Below are 21,729 nucleotides of genomic sequence, written 5' to 3'. Positions count from 1 at the left end.
GGCAGGTAGTGATTATCTCCATGAACACTATAATGTGAAGTGTTCTGTGAAGGCAGCATCTCTGGTTTGGGAGCAGACAGGCCATGGGGACAGAGGGGGCACAAAGATGTGGTTACTGTCTCTTGCCTCCAGCTCTGTGGAGGTAGGCAGGGTCTAGAGTGCAAGCTGGGGTGGGGGCAGGGGCAGGTGTCTTGTGGGATTTGGACAATGAGACTCTGACCTTGCTGCATTCCTACTGCTTCCACACCACTACCACTGCCACCACCACTACCACTGCCACCACCACCACCACTATCACCACTACCACTACTACTACTGGATCTCTTTAGAATCTTGGGGTGGGGGGCACCTTTGAGGATCATGGCTGCTACCACCCAGGATTTGAGCGTGGGGAGTGGGCGCAGCCTTAGCAGATGGGATACCCGTGCCCTGCAGATGTTGACAAGATCCACCATCTGTAATGTCCTTGGCACAATAAAACCAAGTGTCAGTTAAAAAAAAAAAAAAAGTCCCCCTGGGTGGCTCAGTCAGTTAAGCTTCCAACTCTTGATTATGGCTCAGGTCATGATCTCAGGGTTGTGAAATGGAGGCCAACATCAGACTCCATGCTCAGCATGCTTAAGATTCTCTCCCTCTCCTTCTGCCCCTGGCCCCCAAAATAAATAAATTAATAATAATAATAATAATTATTATTATTATTATTATTATTATTTACCCAGCTGCACCTGGCTGGCTCAGTAGGTAGAGCATATGACTCTTGACCTCAGGGTTGTCGGTTTGAGCCTCACATTGAGTGTAGACATTAGTTAAAAAGAAAATCTTGGGGTTTCTTGGCTCATTAAGTTAAGCATCTCCCTCTGGCTCAGGTCATGATCCCAGGGTCCTGGGATAGAGACTCAATCAGGCTCCCAGCTCAGCAGAGAGCCTGCTTCTCCCTCCCCTCTGCTGCTCCCCTTACTTGTGCACTCTCTCTCATCCTCTCTCTCTCTCTCTGTCAAATAAATAAATAAAATCTTTTTTGAGAAAAGGAGTAGAGGGGTGCCTGGGTGGCTTGGCAGCTGAGCATCTGCCTTTGGCTCAGGGCATGATCCTGGGGTCCTAGGATCGAGGCCCGCATCAGGCTCCTCTGTAGGAGCCTGCTTCTCCCTCTGCCTGTGTCTCTGTCTCTCTCTGTGTCTCTCATGAGTACATAAATAAAGTCTTTTAAAAAAAAATAATTAATTAATTAAAAAAGGAGTAGAAATTTAAAAATAAAATATTTTTATTTATTGTATTTATTTTTTTTAAGAAAAATACTTTTTAAAATAAATAATTTGCGGGCAGCCCAGGTGGCTCAGCAGTTTAGCACACCGCCTTCAGCCCAGGGCCTGATCCTGGAGACCCGGTATCAAGTCTCACGTGGGGTTCCCTGCATGGAACCTGCTTCTCCCTCTGTCTGTGTCTCTGCCTCTCTGTCTCTCATGAATAAATAAATAAAATCTTTTTAAAAAATTAAAATTAAAAAATAAAATAAATAATTTGCTCTTTAAGAAATCTCTTTATAAGCTCAGAGCATGTGTTTGGAACTCTGTTTGATCCTGGGATTCAGAAATAAATGAAACACATCCAAGGCCTCAGGGAGCACACTCCTTTTCATCTGGGAGCACAAGTATGAATATATACCTACTCTGCAGCAGGGAAAAGGCCGTTCCAGGCTGGTTTAGAACCCAGAGCCTGGTACAGCAGGAGCTGGGAGGCTTCTGTTGAGTAGAGTGAGAGGACCCACCTTGTTCTATGTGTGTAGTACACACACTGATTTCTATGTAGGATAAGGAGATTTGGGGAGGGAGGACAAAAACTTGAAGCCTATCTATCATTAATGTGTCTGAGGAACATGGGTGCCCAGACAAGGGCAAGATGACAGGAAAGAACTACAGAAACCTTAAGCAAGGGACACCTGGGTGCCTCAGTGATTGAGCATTTGCCTTCGTCTCAGGTCATGATCTCAGGGTCCTGGGATCGAGTCCCATATCATACTCCTTGCAGGGTCCCTGTTTCTCCCTCTGCCTATGTCTCCACCTCTCTCTCTGTGTCTCTCATGAATAAATGAATAAATAATCTTAATCTCACTTAAAAAGGAAGCCTTAAGCAAGATCTCACTTTAAGGAAAGAATCAAAAATAAATAAACTAAAAAGGAAGGAAAGAATTGACTCGGTGTCAGTCTCCCCATCCCAAGACCTTCACAGTCCCAGCAACTACCTAGAAGGGTGTTGCTCCATGTTGTATCAACAATGAACTACACCCACATCCCATAATTACATCAACTGATACATATTTGTATTAGCAATATATAAGTTGGTTTTCATTGGTTAGTTGGCATATTTTGTCAGTATTTGATTAATTTTTAGTAAGTTTGACAGTTTATTTTTTTTAAGATTTATTTATTTATTCATAAGAGACAGAGACAGAGAGAGAGGCAGAGACACAGGCAGAGGGAGAAGCAGACTCCATTCAGGGAGCCTAATGTGGGATTTGATCCCGGATCTCCAGGATCAAGCCCCGGGCCGAAGGCAGGCGCCAAACCGCTGAGCCAGCCAGGGATCCCCTAAGTTTGACAGTTTAAAACCAACACATTTGTTTGTTTTTTTTTTTAAGATTTTATTTATTAATTAATGAGAGACACACAGAGAGAGGCAGGGACACAGGCAGAGGGAGAAGCAGGCTCCCTGCCAGGAGCCTGATGCAGGACTCATCCCAGGCCCCGGGACCACATCCTGAGCGGTAGGCAGAGGCTCAACTGCTGAGCCAGCTAGGCGTCCCAATACATTTTGGGGGAGCCTCAAATCTTTAGGTAGGCTCTACGTAGCTCATAGGACCAAGGGACTGCGTCTGAAGTACCTAATGACTTTTTTTTTTTTTTTTTAAGTTGCAAGAAGTTTTATTTACTTTATCTTAGAGACAAGTGTCCCTGACTGGATGGAACTCACTTAAAAAAAAAAGAAAAAAAAAGAAAAAGAAAGAAAGAGAGAAAGAGAGAAAGAGAAGAAAGAAAAGAAAGAAGAAAGAAAGAAAGAAAGAAAGATAGAAATAAAAGAAAAGAAAACACATACAAAACAACTTTATTGAGATTTAATTTACATACCATAAAACTCCCCCGTTTCAAGTGTACAATTGAATGGTCTTTCATAAATGCAGAGTTGTGCAACCATCAGCACTGTCTAATTTTAGAACATTTCATCACTTCAGAAAGAAACCTTGTGCCCACTTAAAGTCACTTCCCATCCTTCCCCTAACCCCTGGCAACCACATAACTACTTTCTGCCTCTATAGATTTGTCTTTTCTGGACATTTCTGAGAAATGGAATCATTTAAGATGTGGTCTTTGTGACTGGCTTCTTTCAACCAAGCCTAATGTTTTTGAGGTTTATCCATGCTATAGCAAGTCAGCATCTCATTCATTTTTATTACTGATTAATATTACATAATATGGCTAGAGCACATTTTATCTGCCCTTTCACCAGTTGCTGGGCAATTGGGTCGTTTTCACCTTTTGGCTATTGTGAGCAAGTTTGCTGTGAGCAATTTGTGCGAATCTTTGTGTGCATATATATTTTTTATTTGTCTAAGAATGAAATTGCTGGGTCATGTGAGAACAATTAGAGAAATTGCCAAACTGTTTTCCATGGTGATTGCACCATTGTACATTCCTGCCAGCAGGGAAGGAGGGTTCCACTTTCACTACATCCTTACCGACACTTGTTCTTTTTGTTCCAGCCATCCTAGTGGGTATGAAGTGGTAGCTCATTGTGGTTTTAATCTGCATTTCCCTAATGACTAATGATATCGAACATCTTTTCATGGGCTTTTGGTCATTTGCATATATTCTTTGAGAAATATTTATTCAAATCCTTTGCCCATTTTAAAAAATATTTTATTTTGGGGATGCCTGTGTGGCTCAGCAGTTGGGCCTCTGCCTTTTGGCTCAGGGTGTGACCCCGGAGTCCCCGACTGAGTCCCAAATCTGGCTCTCTGCATGAAGCCTGCTTCTCCCTCTGCCTATGTCTCTGCCTCTCTCTCTGTGTCTCTCATGAATAGATAAATTATTTTTTTAAAAAAATTACTTTTAAGTAATCTCTACATCTGATGTGGGGCTCAAATTCACAACCCCAAGATCAATAGTTGTATACTCCACTGACCAAGCCAGCCAGGTGCCCCTGAATTCTTCTATCTATCTATCTATCTATCTATCTATCTATCTATCTATCTATTTATTGTTTATTTTTCTGAATTCTTCTTTATATCGTTTATGCTTTTGGTGTCATAGCTAAGAAGCCATTGCCTCACCCAGCATTGTGAAGATTGATTCCTACATTTTATTCTAAGAGTTTTATAATTTTACCTCTCACATTTAGGCCTATGATCCAGTCTGAGTTAATGTTTGTGTCTAGTGTAAGATGTAAGTTCAAATTAATTATTTTATGTGTAAAAAAAATTATTTTATGTGTAGATATTCAGTTGTCCCAGCAACATTTGTTGGAAAGACTAGTCTTTCCCCCAAAGACTTGTCTTGGCACCTGAATTTTACAATGGTCCTAGAGGTTAAATCTAATGGCAGGATCTGAACATTAGGGAAAAGTGGTTATTTCCAGGTATGATGTGACTGCTGATACTTGAACCTGCCCTGCAGACAGTAAGACTGCATCTTGCAAGAATAGTACTGACCTTCTGCTTCCCAAGGTGGCAACAAAGATTTCTAGTTTTTAGAGCACCAGTGATATTCCAGTTTTATTGGCATTGTGCATGGTGGTCTCCAGGTCCATCATCACCTACATGGTGATCATAGCAATGGAAGCTACGTATTACCCACAGAGCAGCACTGTGTATAACCATCAGGACCTGGATCCATTAGGTCCAAGCTCAGGTAGCTGCCATGGCCACCAGTGACCACCACTGGTCTGTGACTATGTCTAAGCACCCTGGGATTTCCTGAAGGGATTTCACAAAAGTAGGAGGGCCTATTATAAAAGGTTGAAAAGGTGAGATTTGGGCACTTATTTAAATGAGTCCCTTAAAAAATAATAAATAAATAAATAAATAAATAAATAAATAAATAAATCCCTACGTGTCTTCACAGGCCCTGCCTGTACCTTGTATATGTGTACAGTGTGCAGTGGGGGCCCTGCGCTCTCTTCCAGGTGATGCAACTTGTCAAAACCTAGGATACAAACCATGGAGGAAACCAGCTGGGTACATCAAGGTCAGTAATTTGAACTGGATCTTGAGACCAAAGAGCATAGATGGGCCAAAGCCAAAGCTAGGAGTGAAACGAAGAGTTATATCAGGAGCCAAATGTCAGGATCCAGGAAGGCAGAATACAAAAGAGACATTGAATCGAGACAAGAGTGTAGTAAGAATGAGACACTCGAGACAGAAACCAAGGATAACATTGTGACTGGGAGTCTAGGTGATCTTGGAGTTGGATAATTTTCCCACTGACCAGCCTTTTAGAAACTGCAAAGACATTCATCTCTGCGTTCCAGAAAGGTGGGTTCCTGGCACAGCCTTTGAGACAGCTGGTCTCAAAATTGGTGCTAGTGACAGCTCCTGACACAAGGCACATGCATGCTGAATGCCTACCATGTACCTAGTGCGACACCATATATACCTGGAGGTAGAAGCTATTGTCATAGTAGAAGACAAATCCTGTTCTCAGGAAGCTGAGAAGACTGCTGGCTTAAGCTATTTCCAGGGTGTGGGCACCTGGCAGACTCAGGCAATAGAGCATGACTATTGACCTTGGGGTCATGAGTTCAAGACCTATAAGGGGCTTAGAGTTTAGCTAAAAAAACATTTTTAATAAAATAAAATAATTTCTGATGGGAACGCAGGTCCTGGGGCTGTGAAGTCTCCATTAGATTAACCATAATGGCAGTCAATGTGACCAGCCCTAAGTCACAGACACATGTCCAGGTTAACACAGCTAATAAAAGACAGAGCTAGGGGACACCTGGGTGGCTCAGTGGTTAAGCATCTGCCTTCAGCTGGGGGCATGATCCTGGAGTTCTGGAATCCTATCCCTCATTGGGCTCCCTGCATGGAGCCTGCTTCTTCCTCTGCCTGTGTCTCTGCCTCTCATGAATAAATAAATAAAATCTTAAAAAAAAAAAAAGAAATTGACTCATACAATTTCAGATGTTGAGAAATCTCAAGATCTGCAATCACCATGCTAGAGAGTCAAGGGAGCCAAGGGAGCCAAGGCTGTAGTGCCAGTCCAAATTGGAAGGCCTGAAAACCAGGAGAGCTGATGGTACAGTTTTAGTCTAAGGGCAGGAAAAGACAGATGTTCCAACTCATGCTGTCAGGTGGTTCTCTTTTTTTCAGCATTTTTGTTCTATTCAGGTCTTCAACAGATTGGATGAGGCCCACCCACATTAGGGAGAGCAATCTGCTTTACTCAGTCTATTAATTATTGAAATGTGAGCCTCTCCAGAAACATTCTCACAGACATGCCCAGAGTAACACTTGACCACATGACTAGGTGCCTTGTGGCTCAGTCCAGCTGACCCATAAAACCAACAATCACAGGGAACAAGGAAGTATCAATGCATCACTTTCTAGAGGGTCCCAAAGACCCAGGCAAGTGGCCTCACCCCATGTTGGAGACCTTTGTAGGTAGAGAAGACTCTTTTTTTTTTTTTAATTTTATTTATTTATTCATGAGAGACACAGAGAGAGGCAGACACATAGGCAGAGGGAGAGGCAGGCTCCATGCAGGGAGCCTGATGCAGGACTCGATCCTGGGACTCCAAGATCATGCCCTGAGCCAAAGGCAGATGCTCAACTGCTGAGCCACCCAGACGTCCCGAGAAGAGATTCTTTTTTTTAATTAATTCATGAGAGAGAGAGGGAGAGAGAGAGAGAGAGAGAGGCAGAGACACAGGCAGAGGGAAAAGCAGGCTGCATGCAGGGAGCCCAATGCCGGACTCGACCCTGAGGCCTCAGCATCACACCCTGGGCCGAAGGCAGTGCTAAACTGCTGAGCCGCCCAGGCTGCCCCCATAAGAGATTCTTTAAGAAGGTGGTATTGCTCCCTATGAGATTTTTGAAATCCGTAGGAATATTTTTTATTTTCACAATTATTGGGGAATGATTGGAAAATCATTTAATGGTTGGAAACCAGGGATGTTAGATACCCTACAACACACATGTAACACGGGACTTTCAAATATCCCCCTGGATATTCACATAGGCAAAGATGATCATGTAGGTGTTAGTTATATAGGTTCTATCTCGATCTAGAACCTACTGTTTTACATTATAATTTCAGAATGAAGCATAAAAGTTTGGGGGATCCACCTCTCATATAAATTCAGGGACAATTGTGCTTGGTTTTGTATGTATCTTAGTCCATTTGGGGGGCTATAGCAAAATACCGTAGGAATACCTGGCTGGTTCAGCCAGTAGTGCATCCAACTCTTGATTTCAGGGTCATGAGTTTGAGGCCCACATTGGGTTGTAAAATCTTTACCAAAAAAAAAAAAAAAAAAAAGACCTCATTACTTCTCAAAGGGCCCACCTCCTAATACCATCACCTTGGGTATTAGGTCTTCAACATATGAATGGAGGGAGGGACACTAGCAGTGGGGCTCTCCCAAAGGTTATTTACTCTTTTGGTAAAGATGTCTTTAATGGCCACATTCCTTGTGATATTTATTTTTTAAAAAAATATTTTATTTATTTATTCCTGAGAGGCACAGAGAGAGAGACGCAAAGACACAGGCAGAGGGAGAAGTAAGCTCCATGCTGGAACCTGACGTGGGACTCGATCCTGGGTCTCCAGGACCACACCCTGGGCTGAAGGTGACGCTAAACCTGAGCCACTGGGGATGACCTCCTTGTGATATTTAATTTGATAACACCATCCACCCATGGCTTTCATAGTGTCTCATTCATGGTGATTCTATATAGAGGTACAAACATGTTTTTTTTTCTTCCTTATGTCTTCTAGTGTAGTCAAGCCCAAGCATTTACTTAAGATATTTTATTTATATATTTTTAAGTGACCTCAGCACTCACCATAGGGCTTGAACTTACAACCTCGAGATCAAGAGTTGCATGTTCTACCAACTGAGTCAGCCAGGAGCCCTCATTTATATTATGTTATTATAAATTACTTTCCATTTGTTTCTCCTTTATATTGGGGCTTTATATTGTGGGGTTTTGTTCTGGAAATTCTGAGTGCAAGTATGTTATTTTATGTGTGAATTTCATGTCAGGAAAACAGAGGCATTACAAAAGACTTGGTTAAAAGGAAGGCATTGAGTCTGATCTAGTTGAAAATGATTAAGCCAGACAAGGAAATGGTTCCCAACTACCCACCATTTCCCACTCAGTGGGACTTTGGGGTATGTTCTTAAACCCTTCACAAAAGAGGTGCTTATATACTAATTAGCGTTGAATTTGTATTTGGATTAGAGAAGGGCCAGCAAAGTAGTTACCCAGAGCAGGCAAAGGATAGCTCCTTTATCCAAGATCCCCTCCAGGCATCAGTAACCCCCTATTCGTGGATCATCAACAGCAAAGAGCACCCCCCAAGGGTGAGCATACAGCCAGAGAGACCTACTCAATTACCTCTCCACAAAGAACACCTAGAGACAACATTAGGAATGGAAGAGGACTGAGCCTGGTGGGAGGTGGGGTCCATGAATGCAAATAAACTTTGCTCTCCCCCCCTTCTCCCAGGAAAGTATCTCAGAAGATTCTTTCATTCTCTTGGGCAGCCATTCTGATTTTCCAGGGGCCATGGCAGGTCCTAGTGTACACAGTCCTCATGCTGATTCTTACTACTTCTGTCCATTCCTCTTCATAAAATGTCTTGCCTTGTAGATTTTCCTCTGACCTCTTTCCAAGCTCGTTCTCCTAGCCTCATCTTCTTGCCAATCAAGACGGCCAACCCACCTCTTCAAATCCTGGCTTTGGGTGTGATGCTTTAAGCTTACTTGTTTCCTCCTTTGCTCTTTCCCAAGACCCACGCACCAGTTCCCCTTTGCATCATGAACCAGAGAACGGGCCTGACCGCCCCCTGCTTGGGACTCAACTTCGCTCTTGTTCCATCGCCCCACAACTGCTGACCTAAGACACCCTCCCGCAAGCCCAGCCCTGACTCCCAAGCTCCTGGCCTGCGTTAGAATCCAAGGCTCAATCTGTCAGTGGGAGAAGGTTGGTCAGTGTCCTCCCCTCTGCTTCTGCAGAGACCTGAGCCATCGACCCAGATCATCTGTCCAAAAGTTGCCATGGCTCTAATTTCAGAGGTGAGGACAGGATCTCCCACCACCGACATCTTTCACCTTTGCAAAAGAGATTAGGAACAACTAGTGCCCACTGTCTATACCCAAGACCAGCCTTTATAGGAGAAACCTAAATCAGCTACTCATTCTGCAAAGTTCTATTTCTCTTAGGGCATGTCTGGGGCTTGTATTGAACCGAGTATTTCTGAGGCTTGCTAGACAATACAAGACCAAGCAGCTTATCACTCCTTCCTTGCACCTCCAACCCCTAATCACGAGCACTGAGCCACTGGCTACATGTAAACTACACAAAGTCTGTGCGAACCCTGAATATAATTCAATCTCCTTGTTTTCTTTTGATAATTCAGAAACGGCATCTCGATTATTCCGTGATGGAGTAGAGAATTCTTTTTTGCAAATCCTTCCCTCCTCTCTCTTAGGGCAGCCCTTGGCCTGAAACCCCTACCCCCACCCCCAGACCCCTTCCCCACTCTCTTCCCCCATCCATCACCCTTCCTCCCAGAAACTCTGGACCCTCCCTCTGCTCCTGCTCTCTCTGTGTCTTGCAAATTTCACCAGCCTCCGGTGTCAAAAAGATGTTGGTGGCCTCTCCTCCCGGGCCCAGTTCCTGCTGCTCCTGCGGAAGGGCTCCGGGAACTCAGTACTTCCCGGCTTTCCCAGAGAGATGGGAAGAGCGAGCTCTGGTTTCAATGATGGGGGCAGATCCCACTTGGAACTTCAGCCCCTTTCTCCTATTGTATTTAAAATCAAACATCTCTTGCCTTGATGAGGATTAATTTTCTCCCCAAACCTCTCTCCCGTCTGGACTCCATAAGAAATTTGTATTCCTTCTATTAACACAGCTTTGGCAGGTTCCAGTAAACTAATCCGTTAATCCTCCTGCTTCGAGAGCATGCACATTTTGCTTGCCCAAAGTTGCATGACAAAGCGTCCTACCTCGGCCTACAGTGATCGTTGGCAGGCCCAAATTGCTAGGAAGTTTCTCCCCCGACCACAGGTCTGGTGCCTTGGGTATGTGGGCAAGATAAAAGTTCAGTTCACCCAGCCTCATTACAATCACAATTGTTATTCATGCACCCTCCCCACCAGGCCCGGAGAGCCCGAGGAAGCACTGTTTGCAAATTCTTTAAAAATTGAGTCAGCAGATGTCTGACCTGAATAGTAAATCTCTAATAGATAGAATTCCAATGACAAAAAACCACCAATAAAACAACAAATCTATACTTCCAGACTAGATAATGTTATTACTGAGATTAAGCCAGATAACCAAAGGTATTATACAGACTTTACTGTGTTGCTTTTGGGATACATACACACCACACCCTCTCATTCTCATTCCCAGGTTGCTCCCTTTTTTTTTAATTTTAAAATTTTTATAAAATTTTTAAGTAAGCTCCATACCCAACATGGGGTTCGAACTGACAACCTTGAGTCGCATGCTCTTTTCACTGACCCAGCCAACCCCTCCCAGGTCATCATTTTTTTTTTTTTTAAGATTTTATTTATTTATTTATTCATGAGAGGCACAGAGAGAGAGAGAGAGAGAGAGAGAGAGAGGCAGAGACACAGGCAGGCTCCATGCTGGGAGCCCCAAGTGGGACTCCATCCCGGGACTCCAGGGTCACAACCTGGGCTGAAGGCAGACACTCAATTGCTGAGCCACCCAGGGATCCCCCAGGTCATCATTTTCAAATCGAAATCAGAACTCCTGTCATGAAAGCCCATGCCTGCCTTTTTGATAGTTTTGGTAAAATTAAGCAAAGTATATCCTTAAAAAAAAATTTTTTTTGAGTCGCATGCTCTTTTCACTGACCCAGCCAACCACTCCCAGGTCATCTTTTTTTTTTTTTTTTTTAAGATTTTATTTATTTATTCATGAGAGATACAGAGAGAGAGAGAGTTAGAGACACAGGCAGAGTGAGAAGCAGGCCCCATGCAGGGAGCCTGACAGGGGACTTGATCCCCAGTCTCCAGGATCACACCCTGGGCTCAAGGCAGCGCTAAACCGCTGAACCATATGTGCCCGACTAGCTCAGTCGGTAGAGCATGAGACTCTTAAATCGCTGAACCACCCGGGCGGCCCTAAGATTTTTTTTTTATATTTTATTTACTTATTCATGAGAGACACACATACACAAAGAGATAGAGGCACAAGCAGAGGGAAAAGCAGGCTCCATGCAGGGAGCCCGATGTGGGACTTGATCCCGGGTCTCCAGGATCACGCCCTGAGTTGAAGGCAGGCATTCAACCGCTGAGCCACCCAGGCGTCCCAAGATAGATAGATTGATTGATTGATTTAAATTTAGGAATGCCTGGGTACCTCAGTGTTTGAGCAGGGTGTGATCCCAGAGTCCCAGTATCAAGTCCTACACTGGGCTCCCTGCATGGAGCCTGCTTCTCCTCCCTCTGCCTATGTCTCTACCTCTCTCTGTGTGTCTCTCATGAATAAATTAATAAAATCTTTAATTTTTTTAAATTTAAATCTAATTAATTAACATATAATGTATTATTGGTAGAGCTCAGCAATTCATCAGTCTTATATCACACTCAGTGCTAATTACATCACGTCCCCTCCTTAATGCCTATCACCCTGTTACCCCATTCCCCCCTCCTCCCTTCCAAGGACCTTCAGTTTGTTTCTTTTTTTTTTTTTTTTAATTTTTTTTAATTTTTATTTATTTATGATAGTCACAGAGAGAGAGAGAGAGAGAGAGGCAGAGACACAGGCAGAGGGAGAAGCAGGCTCCATGCACCGGGAGCCCGACGTGGGATTCGATCCCGGGTCTCCAGGATCGTGCCCTGGGCCAAAGGCAGGCGCCAAACCGCTGCGCCACCCAGGGATCCCCAGTTTGTTTCTTATGATTATGATTAAGAGTCTCTTATGGTTTGTCTCCCTCTCTGATTTCATCTTGTTTCATTTTTCTTCCTCTCTTCCCCTATGATCTGTTGGACCCTGGCTCAGGGGTGCCAACGTGTCCCGGTGGACGCCCCAGAGACTCAGACCCCAGACAGGCAGATGCAATTAGCAAGAGGGTTTATTGAACATTTGCGCAAACGGGCTCCCCGCCTCCGAGGAGGAAAAGAGCCCCGATTAGCAATTACATGGATCTTTTAAAGGCAAAAGGAAAGAAACAGCCAAAAGACAAAAGAACCGCGGGAGTCGCATGGCATCCAGGTTGATTTCGGGGAGGGTCCATGAACCTATTCAGGGACATTCCAATCAGGGTGTGGGGGGAAATGGTTTTCTTATTGTGAACAGAATGCTTTTAGTTGCTAAAATTTCAGGAAGGTGCCTGGATGGGCTGCCTCTGGGTTAGGGCTGGCCCTACTTACAAGGGGGGAGGTTTCTTCATTCCCTCCTCTTGTTTGGGCTGATTTTAACCTTAAAATCTTAGGGAACATTTATTTCTTCAGTTTGGAGGGCCCGACATTGCTGAGTTAATACCAGAGCTTGGGTAATAGACAATCTTTCTCGGATGAACTGGAGCAGCCGGTTGAGGACGCAGGGGCCGAAAGTTAGCAGCAGGAGCAGGATAACTAGAGGGCCCAGAATGGTAGAGATTAGGGTGGTCAACCAGGGAGACTGATTAAACCAGCTTTCAAACCAGCCCTGCTGGGCCTCCCGGTCCCTTTGTCTTTTATTTAACCTTTCCCTGAGTTTGGCCATGGAGTCTCTGATGACTCCAGAATGGTCTGCATAGAAACAGCATTCCTCTCCCAGGGCCGCACACAGTCCTCCCTCTTTCAGGAATAGTAAATCCAAGCCTCTCCTGTTTTGAAGTACTACTTCTGAAAGTGAGGTGAGGGACTGTTCTAACTTAGAAACGGACTGCGCTAGTGTCCCTAGATCCTCATCTACACCTGTTTGGAGTTCTAGATAACGTCGTGAGTCCTGGATCAGAGCAGCTGCGCCAGGACCCACCCCAGCAGCGACCCCTAGTCCCAACATAACGGCTAAGGTTAGGGAGACAGGTTCGCGCCGAAAACGGGTGGGATGTTTATCATACTGATTTTCTAGAGTTTCAGCAGGGTGATAGAACACCCTGGGTATGATCTGCACCATGACACAGAAGTCGTTTGAGCTATTTAGAACCTTAGCCGACACACAGGGGGTGAGGCCTTTGTTGCATGCCCACCAAGTTCCCGGCTGGGGCTTCAGGTAAGAATCAGTCCCCAAAATCGGGGTGGTAGTGTTGCATAGTCTCTGGTAGCCCCGGGGGGGTGTTCCTATGCAGGTTCCCTGTCCTGAAACTTCTGTAAGGGTGAGTTGTGGTTGGGAGTCGGGTGTGCATCCCTGAGTGCTAGTGATGTTATTATAGGTCCCTGAAGTAGCAATTCCCTCATAATAAGGGGGGGGGGGGATGCAAGGCAGAGCCAGCAGGATTTAGTTACATCGGGGCTGGTTCGATTAAGGGCCAGGAATGCCCCTATGATAAGATTAAACAGTCGTTGTCCCGGCTCGGGTGACGACCGAGGGGTTGGAGTGACCGCGAAGTTAGTGGGTGCGGCGCTCCCTGCGGCTAGGGCCGGGGCAGCTCTTTGTTCCCCGAGGACCGCGTTAGGCCCGATCGCCACGGGGTCTGGGGATTCTATTTTTAGTTTAATTCTGAATATAAAACCATCATCTGTTCTTTCTTTGTATAACCTGAGTCCCCACGTATATCCATTGGCCCAGTAAGTAGCCCTTTTTCCGGGCTCCGTGAAGGATATCCGTAGGGGATGACACCACCCTTGGCAGGGCCCATAATTAAGGATTTTCCATTTGCTAAATGTCGGGTGAGTATAGTTAGCCTTGACAGTGATATAATCCCAGGAGGAGGAGGGCCTCCATTCTGTATCCCCTGTAGTTTCGCACCCCCAATTTTTACAATAGAAGTATTCCCCTCCTCCACAGGTGGGATTTAGCCTGGGATCTCTGTGGTACCCGGGACAGACATAAAAGGGAAGAGTGCTTAGCATGGCCCTTCTATCAGGCGTGCCACATCCTCCCCATGGGTCTAATCCCAGTCGCCCTGGAGGGCTTTCTTGGTTAGGGGCTCTAGAGGTGTCGAAGTATCCCTCTAGGTCCCATGGGCTAGGGGCCCCTATGGTTAGCTTGCATAGGTCAGGATATAGGTTAGGCCACCAGGTTCCCACGGGGGCGGTCTTAGTTATAGACCAGACCTCGTCACCCCCAGACGTTAGTACCTGCCAGGTTAACCTTTTGAGGGCATGAGGGTCACCTTTGGTGGAGGTGAAGAGCGCTAGTAGAGGTAGGAATATAACAACTGTCATTGAACAATTTTTGAAAGTCTTATCTTGAGCGGGTTTTGGGTGCGGTGGAGCTTCCATTGGAGCGGCTCGTCCGGTCCGTCCTGGCTGGCGTCAGCGGTGCTCGTTGATGGGGAGCGCTGGACAGTGTGAGGCGTGGACCCAAGCAGCAATGCCGTCTACCTTTAAGGCGGTTGGGGTGGTCAGTAGGACAGTATATGGGCCCTTCCAGCGGGGCTCAAGCGTCCTGGACTGATGTCTCCTGACGTAGACGGAGTCCCCGATCTGGAACGGGTGTGGGCCGGTTGTGTCTCCGGGGCGGTAGACAGCCGCAAGGGGTTTCCAGATCTGGTGCTGGATAATCTGGAGCGCCTTTAGCCTGTCCTGTAAACCGGGAATGTTAGCAAGAGGGTCAACAGCAGAATCTAGTAAGTCCGTTACTGGTGGGGGACCTCCATAGAGAATCTCGTAAGGAGTTAGCCCATGGCGCGCGGGAGTGTTCCGGACTCGGAACAGAACCATAGGGAGGAGTTGGACCCAGTCTCTAGTGCCAGTCTCCAATGTCAACTTAGTTAGGGTCTCTTTAATTGTTCTATTCATTCTTTCTACCTGACCTGAGCTCTGGGGTCTGTATGCACAATGTAATTTCCAATTTATCCCCAGTAATCTGGCCACCAACTGACTTACCTGGGAGACGAAGGCGGGGCCGTTGTCCGACCCTATTACCTTGGGCAGTCCAAACCGGGGGAAAATGTCTTCCAGGATTTTCTTGACAACCACCTGGGCGGTTTCTCGCTTGGTGGGGAAAGCTTCTGTCCAGCCTGAAAAGGTATCTATAAACACTAGGAGGTACTTGTTACCATATTTACCTGGCTTGATTCCGGTGAAGTCTACTTCCCAATTAGTTCCGGGTCTTTCTCCCCCCATCCTGGTTCCCTCAGGCATCTTGAGGTGTTTGGTATTTACCTTAGCACAAGGTACACAAGCGTCGGTTACCTGTTGGATCAGGGAGGGGAGTTTGGGAATGTAATAGGTCTGACCTTCTCTCCGGAGGAGTGCTTTTAATTTTTTGTGTCCGAGGTGAGTCCATCGGTGGAGGGGAGTCACCAGTTCTTTGGCCCTTTTCTGGGGCAGGACCGTCTTCCCTTGGTGTTTCCAGACCTTCATTTGCTCGTCATATTTTGCCCCTATTTGCTGGACGATATCTAGGTCGCTGTCTGAGTACTCGAGAGAGAGTTGCCCGGTGTCCGGACAGCCTCTGGTACTTGTAGGGAGAGGGCCTGAGGGCCTAGTGCAGCGGCCCATGCTGTTTCATCAGCCATCCTGTTCCCCTCTGCTACTGGGTCATTGCCTCGCTGATGCCCAGGACAGTGAATTATACTCAGTTTTCTCGGCAGAAAGAGGGAATGGAGAAGATCTTGTATTTCTTCTGTTTTTGATGTTTTTACCTGCTGAGGTTAGGAGACCCCTTCTACAGTATATTTCTCCATGAACATGGGCAGTTGCAAAAGCATATCTGCTGTCAGTATAAATGTTGACCTTTTTGTCCTTAGCCTTTCTTAGGGCCTGAGTTAGGGCTATAAGCTCTGCCCTTTGAGCTGAAGTCCCAGGCTCTAAGGCACTGGCCCAAATGACAGCTTTCCCATCTACCACAGCTGCCCCGGCTTTACGCTCACCATTTCATAGAAAGCTACTCCCATCGGTGTACTAGGTTGCTTCAGCATCTGGCAAAGGCTGGTCCGTCAAGTCCCCTCTGGTGCCATGGACTTCAGCTAGGATCTGGTGGCAATCATGCATTACTAGGGAGGGGGACTCGGTTTCTGGAAGCAAGGTGGCCGGGTTTAGAGATGTAGCCGTTCCAAACTGTATCCGCTCAGAATTCAGTAACATGGCCTGATAATGGGTGACCCGGGCGTTTGAGAGCCATCGATCAGGGGGCTGGCGGATGACTGTCTCTACGGCGTAGGAGGCCACCACAGTGAGGGGTTGGCCAAGAGTCAACTTGTCTGAGTCTTTTACCAGGACTGCCACAGCCGCTATTATTCGGAGACATGGGGGCCATCCTGCAGCCACGCTGTCTAATTTTTTTGAAAAGTATGCCACGGGCCTTTTCCAGGGTCCCAGCTTTTGAGTTAGGACCCCTTTGGCTATTCCATTATGTTCATCAACATATAGTGTAAAAGGCTTGGTTACATCTGGGAGGCTCAGGGCAGAGGCGGTCAATAAGGCCCTTTTTATTTTGTCAAAAGCCAATTGTTGCTCCTTTCCCCAGTGGTAGGGGGTGTTGGATTTCGTGAGAGGATATAGGGGAGCCGCCATCTCCTCAAACCCAGGTATCTAGAGGCGGCAGAACCCAGCACTGCCGAGGAACTCTCGTAGTCCTTTGGCATTAGTGGGTGCTGGGATCAGGGCTACAGCCTTTTTGTGGCTCTCCGTCAGCCACCTCTGGCCTCCTTCCAGGAGATATCCCAGATAGGTCACTTGTCTCTGGCCTATTTGGGCCTTTTTGGCGGAGGCCCTATACCCCAGTTCTCCCAGTCTCTCAAGCAGGGCCCCCATACCTTTTACACAATCCTGTTCTGTCCTAGCCACCAGGAGCAAATCATCCACGTACTGCAGGAGGACGAGGTCCGGATGGCCAACTCGGAAATCTGCCAAATCCCGATGCAAGGCTTCATCGAACAAAGTGGGGGAGTTTTTGAATCCCTGTGGCAGCCTTGTCCAAGTGAGTTGTCCTGAGAATCCCGTCTCAGGATCTTTCCATTCAAAGGCAAAAATAGGCTGGCTTTGAGAGCTTAACCTTAGGCGAAAGAATGCATCTTTTAGATCTAACACCGTATACCAGACATGGCTTGGGGGTAAGGTGCTGAGCAAGTTGTAGGGATTCGGCACCGTGGGATGTATGTCCTCTGTCCTCCAGTTAACCTCTCGTAAATCTTGTACCAGCCGGTAATCTCCTGTGCCGGGTTTTTTTTTTTTTTTTTTTTTTTACGGGTAATAGAGGAGTATTCCAGGGCGACTGGCAAGGTATTAAAATGCCCAATTGTAATAGTCTCTGTATATGTGGCCGAATGCCTTCTTTGGCCTCTTTGCTCATTGAATATTGCCGGATCGATATGGGGGTGGCCGAGGGTTTTAAGTTTATAATTATGGGCGGCTGGTTTACAGCTAGTCCCATTCCGGCCGTTTCCACCCAGGCCTGAGGGTAGTTAGTGAGCCATTCAGAATCTAGGGGCTGCACGGACGGTGGAGAGTCCTCGTGCAGCCGGTGTTCATCCTCTAGGCACAAGGTCAGTACCTGGAGGGGCTGCCCTTCTGCGCCAGTAATAGTGGCCCCTTTTTGCTGAAAATGTATCCGGGCCCCTACTTTTGAAAGAAGGTCTCTGCCTAGGAGAGGGTAAGGGCAGTCTGGGACCAGTAAGCAGGAATGCGGTACTTGCCCAGTGCTCAGGTGGACCTTCCCTTCGGTTGTCCATCGATATAACTTGCCTCCAGTTGCCCCCTGAACCCAAGACGTTTTAGAGCTCAAGGGTCCTTTTGCCTCAGTTAAAACTGAATGTTGAGCCCCCGTATCGACCAGGAAGGTCATCGGCTGTCCCCCCACTTTAAGGGTTACCCGAGGCTCAGGGGGGGTTCCTGGCCCTGACACCCCTAATCTTCATCTTCTAGGGACAAAACAGGAATGGGCTTCTTTTCAGGTCCCTGCGTTTGGCCCTTCCTTGGGCAATCTTTAACCCAATGTCCTTTTTCCTTGCAGTAGGCACACTGGTCTCGTTCAACCCGTGGTCCTCTTTTGTCTCCCAGGTCCCTACTCTGTCCTGACTTACTCTGCCCTGAGCCCTGTGCTACGGTGGCCAGTATAGCCTTCTATTAACCTCTGCAGAAAACCTGCCGGCGTCTCATCTTTTCCCTGCACTATAGCACGTACCTTTGCCAAATTGGTGGGGCGACGCCCTGCCCCTTTGAGACCCGCTCGGAGTACCTGGCGATAGAGACGGAGCCGCTCCCTACCAGCAACAGTGTCGTAGTCCCAGGTCGGGCGAACCAAGGGGAAAACATCCTCAATTTCCTTAGGCAGCCGGGTCGCCTCCCATCCGCCCCCGGACGTTTTTGCGAGCTTTGAGGTAGAGGCGCTGTCTCTCCTCCGTGGTGAGGGGAGTCTGCAGGAGCTGCTGGCGGTCATCCCAGGTCGGCTGCAAGATAATGTCAATATTAAAAGCTCCGTTCCTGGGCCACCCGACGTTGGAAGCCGGCCACTCCGAGGAGCAGAAGGTGACCCATCTTCGTCTTCTGACTTCGACCGAAAGATTGTGTGCCCGGCCGGCGACTTCTTTCCAGTGATCTAGAGTGAGGCTTGAAGGGGTGGTTACAGTCTGCCCCAGGGGTGTGGAGAAGGGGTGAGCGGTGAGGAGGAGGACAGGAAAGGGAGAAAAACACGGAACGAACAGACGCACACGAACGACAGGACTGGTGCGGCAGATTCAGACGCGAGCGGTCGCGAACCACGACCCTCCCCGAAGAGGAGGGAGTGCCGGGGCTCCGTTCCTCTTCCAGACCACTCCGGAGTCCGACTCCGGAGGGGGACCAGGGTCTCGGGCACGTCTGCCTCCCCCGCTGGTCCAAATACAGAACACAGAGTACAGCGTCCTGCAGGCACAATACAGACCCGGCACAACACAGACCCGGCCAGTCAGACAAACGGACGAGACAGATATGACATTTAGCGAGCTCGGTCTTACCTCCTACTGGTCTTAGGATTCAGTCTGGGGCGTCTCAGATCCCGGACGAGCCCCCAAATGTTGGACCCTGGCTCACGGGTGCCAACGTGTCCCGGTGGACGCCCCAGAGACCCAGACCCCAGACAGGCAGATGCAGTCAGCAAGAGGGTTTATTGAACGTTTGCGCAAACGGGCTCCCCGCCTCCGAGAAGGAAAAGAGCCCCGATTAGCAATTACAGGGATCTTTTAAAAGGCAAAAGGAAAGAAACTGCCTAAAGGCAAAAGAACCGCGGGAGTCGCAGGGCATCCAGGTTGATTTCACAGAGGGTCAACTTGAACCTATTCAGGGACATTCCAATCAGGGTGTGGGGGGAAATGGTTTTCTTATTGTGAACAGAATGCTTTTAGTTGCTAAAATTTCAGGAAGGCGCCTGGATGGGCTGCCTCTGGGTTAGGGCTGGCCCTACTTACAAGGGGGGAGGTTTCTTCAGATCCTGTTTTGTTTCTTAAATTCCACATATGAGTGAGCTCATATAATAATTGTCTATGATTGACATATTTCATTTAGCATAATATCCTCTATTTCCATCTACGTCATTGCAAATGGCAAGACTTCATTTTTGATGGCTGAGCAGTATTTCTTTGTGTATATATACCACATCTTCTTTATCCATTCATCTGGGTTCTTTCCTTAATTTGGCTCTTGTGGACATTGTTGCTATAAACATTGGGGTGCAGGTGCCCCTTCAGATCACTGCATTTGTATCTTTGGGGTAAATACCCAGTAGTGCAATTGATGGGTAGAAGCAAGTTATTTCCTAACAGAGATAGTTAAATGTACAGGACCACTAGGCCATTTTAACTAAAAGAAATCATATGCAGGGTACTTGCCTAGCTCGGTTGGTAGAGCATGCAACTCTTGATCTTGGGGTTGTGAGTCAAGTCCCACATTAGGAGTAAAGATTACAGGGACGCCTGGGTGGCTCAGTGGTTAAGCATCTGCCTTTGGCTCAGGGTGTGGTCCCAGGGGTTCCAGGATCAAGTCCTGCATCAGGCTCCTTAGGAGCCTGCTTCTCTGCCTCTCTCTCTCTCTCTCATGGATAAATAAAATCTAAATAAATAAATAAATAAATAAATAAATAAATAAATAAAGTAGAGATTACATTAAATTTTTTTTCTTTTTTCTTTTTTTTAAAGATTTATTTATTTATTTATTTATTTATTTATGACAGACATGAGAGAGAGAGAGGCAGAGACACAGGAGGATGGAGAGGCAGGCTCCATGCTGGGAGCCTGACGTGGGACTCGATCCCGGGACTCCAGAATCGTGCCCTGGACCAAAGGCAGGCGCCAAACCGCTGAGCCACCCAGGGATTCCCACATTAAATTTTTTCAATAGAGAAATGATATGAAACTATATTTAAAAACTCAATATTTTAAAGGCCATGAAATTCTTCCATTTGGTGATTTCTTCAGCTTACGACACTTGATCACTTATATTGACATTTTAAATTTATTTATTCATGTGAGTAATCTTTTTACCCAATGTGGGGCTAGAATTCAGAACTCCATGATCAAGAGTCACCCACTCAGGAAGCCTGGGTGGCTCAGTTGGTTAAGCATCTGCCTTTGTCTCAGGTCATGATCCTAGGGTTCTGGGATAGAGCTCCATATCGGGCTCCCTGCTCATTGGGGAACCTGCTTCTCCCTCTCCGGCTCCCCCTGCTTGTGTTCTCTGTCTCTGTCTCTGTCTCTCTCTCTCTCTCTCTCTGTCAAATAAATAAATAAAATCTTTAAAAAAAAAGTCACCTGCTCTACCAACTGACCCAATCAAGTACCCTAATCAATTGTATTTTTGTGTGTGGTGACAATTAGCTGGTGTCCAGCCCTATCCCTGGATTTAAAAGATCATCAATAAACATTGGATCAATGATTTAAAAAAAAAAATTCATTGTAGGGAAGTGGTAATCCAAAGGGCAAGGAGAATTGTGATCTATATGGCTGGGGTTTTGGGGGTTTTTTTTTGGGGGGGAGGGGTGGTTGTTTCTGTTTTTCTTTTATTTTTTTCAGAATCCAATCTCAATTACAATGTGCAAAAAACACATGAACTGTCTTTAGGGGCCTCTGGTCCCTTGCACTTCTGCTCTTTTTTCTAAGGAAACTGCAACCAAAGTTCAAGATGCAAGGAATGGTCTGACAACCCAAATTCTCCAAATAAAAAGCTTGGTTCACCTGCCTTAGATACAACATGCCTTACTCACACTTCCCAAAGTCCTTCACTGCTCCCCTCCATCGATCAGATAACCTTTTAATTAAAAGGCTGGCAAAGAAATTAAAATATGCCACAGGAAGTCTGTTAACAAAAATTCAACTGAGTAAATTTAAAGATTTTACTTTATTCAACATTTCATGAATCAGGCAGCACCTCATCTAACAATAGAAAGGAGATCCCCTGAGCTGTAAAAAAGGTGGA

Source organism: Nyctereutes procyonoides, unplaced genomic scaffold (genome assembly GCF_905146905.1).
Source record: "Nyctereutes procyonoides isolate TBG_1078 unplaced genomic scaffold, NYPRO_anot_genome, whole genome shotgun sequence".
NCBI lineage: Eukaryota > Metazoa > Chordata > Mammalia > Carnivora > Canidae > Nyctereutes > Nyctereutes procyonoides.
Note: the sequence above shows the minus strand (reverse complement) of the source record.